We start from the raw sequence: 3273 nt of genomic DNA, 5'->3' as shown, positions 1-3273 counted from the left end.
TTTTCCTCTGACAATAATTTATAAAGGAAAGATTGAATAATAAACAATATGTGTTTATATGTATATAGTATATACATATTTAACTTTCTGCTATATATAGATACTATCCAAAGTCTGATATCAGGTGAAAGTATTAAAGTTACTGATTTATTGATAAGAGTGAAATATTCAGTTACAATTCCAATTGTTTTATTATAGCATATTATTGACATATGAATATTCTTATGTATAAACTGGGATTTCATAGATTATATGCATACATGAAAACTAGAGGAACAAGTTTTTATTTCTTAGTAGTTAATTTGGAATAAAAATAATAGAGCCTGATCCTTCTCAAATTTTCAAAGGTGGCATTCAGAGAGTGCTAAATGAGTTGTGAGTAAAGAGTAATTTTCAATGAAAACCTATAAATTGTGTGTTTTACTTTTATTACCTCAGTGCATGTTGATATGATCTTGGCAGTGTTGGAATGAGGTAACCCAGTCAGGGAAAAGTGCTAAAAATGTGCACTTTAGAAACTCTCGATGACAATTCGGGCTGCCTGAAGATGGGGTTCTAACAATGTTTAAATGATAACCTTACTTATAAAATAAAACATGCCACATCACGTAAGATATCCATTGCTTATCACATTTTGAAATATAATTTACATGTGATTTTGAATTAATTAAAGGTGCAAATAAGTGAATCTTCCAAGTGGTAACTCCTGACAGGCATAGGGACAAGCCAGCTCTTCCTATATGAACTGATTTACTAAAGCATCATTAAAACTTTATTCACCTTTAATTCTATAAAATATTGTCTGGCAGCATCTCATAAGAGAAAACGGTACCTCTCACATAACAAGCACAGTAAAATATTTGCACTAGGCCATGAGTTCCTACAATGGAAATGACTCTTAAATATCCCAAATGTTGGCATAAATGTGCACCAGCAAACATGTCTATTGAATAAGTGTTTCAATGAGTTAATGATCATATGCATTAAATTACAACCTGGAATCTCTGTGATTTTAAAATGGAATAAACTGTTCTAAGAAATATCCAGCCTAAGTAAAACCAGTTTCAGAAGATGTCTTGGGATAGATATCTGATACTGATTGAAGAGGAATTACAGAGTAAGAGAAAACTCACCTCTACTACCCTGCTGTCTGTTACCTGTAGCAAAGACTCAAGCTACAGAGTTCAGCAGCCCCACCCCATCCCTCCTTAACTGTAGCTGAATTTTCTGAAGTGTCTGTTAACTGATGTAACTGACATCCACAAATAAAATAAGGTATGTTCAGAGAGATCACATTGATGTCACCTTATTACAACATATTGTTAAAACTTTTTAAATGGTTATTATTTACTCCTCTATCTTTGTTACATTTATAAATGAAGACTTACCACCATTGTGCATGTGAAGAAAGAAAACCGCAGAGTAGATCATGTTCAGTACTCTCTGTTTTCCATGCATCCATGGAGATTTCTATTGCTTTTTTCCAGAAATTATTGTAATCACTGTCTTCATCCTAACTACATCTTAAACAACCCACAAAACAAATGTCTCTGAATGTATTGGTTATGAGTTATTCTTTCAATATTTTCATGTTTTTCACAATCTTTAATACTTGAAAACTCACCAAAAGAGTTTGGTCATAAGAAAAGAACAGATTTAACAAGTAAGATTGATCATTTTCTAAGGTCCTGAATTACAGGACCATCATTTGGGTAGGAAAGAAATCCTTCATTATTTCCAAAGTGGCTAAACAATCACCACAGGCATTCAGACTGCTTTCCACATTGACAAACATATTCTTCTGTTTTTCAAAGTACCACAGTTGAATAATTTGTTGATTTATGGACACACACATGTAAGACTGAACAAATGAAAACTGGAAGCTACATTTTCATTTAACCTGATGGGAAACACAGAATGCTGCACATATCAAATATCAAGTGACTTCACTGAATGGAAAGCTCCAAATTACTATGAATAGGAATAGAAAAACTGCTCTTTGTTTTACAATCCTCTGTCAGAAATTGAATATAAATAAGTCCCTCCTTGCCCACCCTGATAATTCAACAGATTAATGCAAATAACAGCAAGCTAGCAGCCCCCACTACAGTGTGAGTTTGATCCTCTGAGTTGATCCACGTGGTGCACAGCCCTCTTCTGACTGGCCCACTGCTCCCCTCAGCAGTGTACTTCACTGATGTGCCTGTTCTGTTCCCCACTCTGTCTCTGGTGAATCCCCATATGCCCTGCACCTCTGGCCTTTACCCCAGTTCTGTATGCATAAATAAATAAATGTTTAGATAAGTAAATCCCTTCCTCCATCAGTCCCTCTCTTTCTTTCCTTCCTGTTTCCTTCTCTCCCTTATGTTATATATTGCATTTTTCCACCCTTCTTCAACTCTAAGTTTCTTCCTTCTTATTTAGTAAAATATACAGACTCTTTGGTTTAGCATCAATTGAAATTTAAATCTCCTCAGAATCTTCCCTTCTTTATAATCCTTTAAGATGCCCATTATTGTTTCCTAATTTTGTTTCCTCCTACATCTCAGCATTATAAACACACCAAAATGCATTTACACAATTTTACAGGAATATAATTGTATTAAATGTATTAGATGACCCACTAATAGTTGATAGCATTGGTAAATTACATTAGGAAACATTGTGGGAGTTTGTATCTTTGTGTGTTTTAGCTATTCTGTGTTTGTGCCTGGATTACTCTTTGTTTTGACACTTCTGCACTGCTCAGTGTGCAGAAACAGGGACAGTTGATAAGGAACCTCTCAGGGCAAAAGTCCTGGCATGAGGACCTGTACCTGCTGAAACCAGCGTGCATAGATCCGGGACAGTGGCCATGACTGAGCAGTGCACACTGAGCTTTCCTTGACTTTCCAACTAGTTTACCCCTGGCTGGGCCAGCTGGTTGTGCATCCTCCACCCATATGTGCACTTCCCATCTGCCTCCTTGCTGCTTTGAGCTTCTTATATTCTGTCTGACCCTAAATAGAAAGGAGACTGTCCTTGGATCTGGCTGATCTTTCTTGGTGCCATCCAGTTACGGGACAGGGAGAGACACAAAGCTGAACCCCCAAACCTGGCTGTTCTAACTAGGTTTTTCCATCCAGCACATCAAGACCTTTAATGGAAAGAAACTTTAATACAAGTAGTGTGCAATACAGAATAGACAAAGTATATAGTTACTAAATCAAACACCCAAAGTTACTCTTCCCTCGTGGGTAAAAGTCTACACAAAAGGGGTTGGCTCAAGGCAAG

This window comes from Condylura cristata, unplaced genomic scaffold, assembly GCF_000260355.1.
Source record: "Condylura cristata isolate star-nosed mole 26May11 unplaced genomic scaffold, ConCri1.0 scaffold00064, whole genome shotgun sequence".
NCBI lineage: Eukaryota > Metazoa > Chordata > Mammalia > Eulipotyphla > Talpidae > Condylura > Condylura cristata.
The sequence above is the reverse complement of the archived record's forward strand: the minus strand, read 5'-3'. Positions refer to the sequence as shown.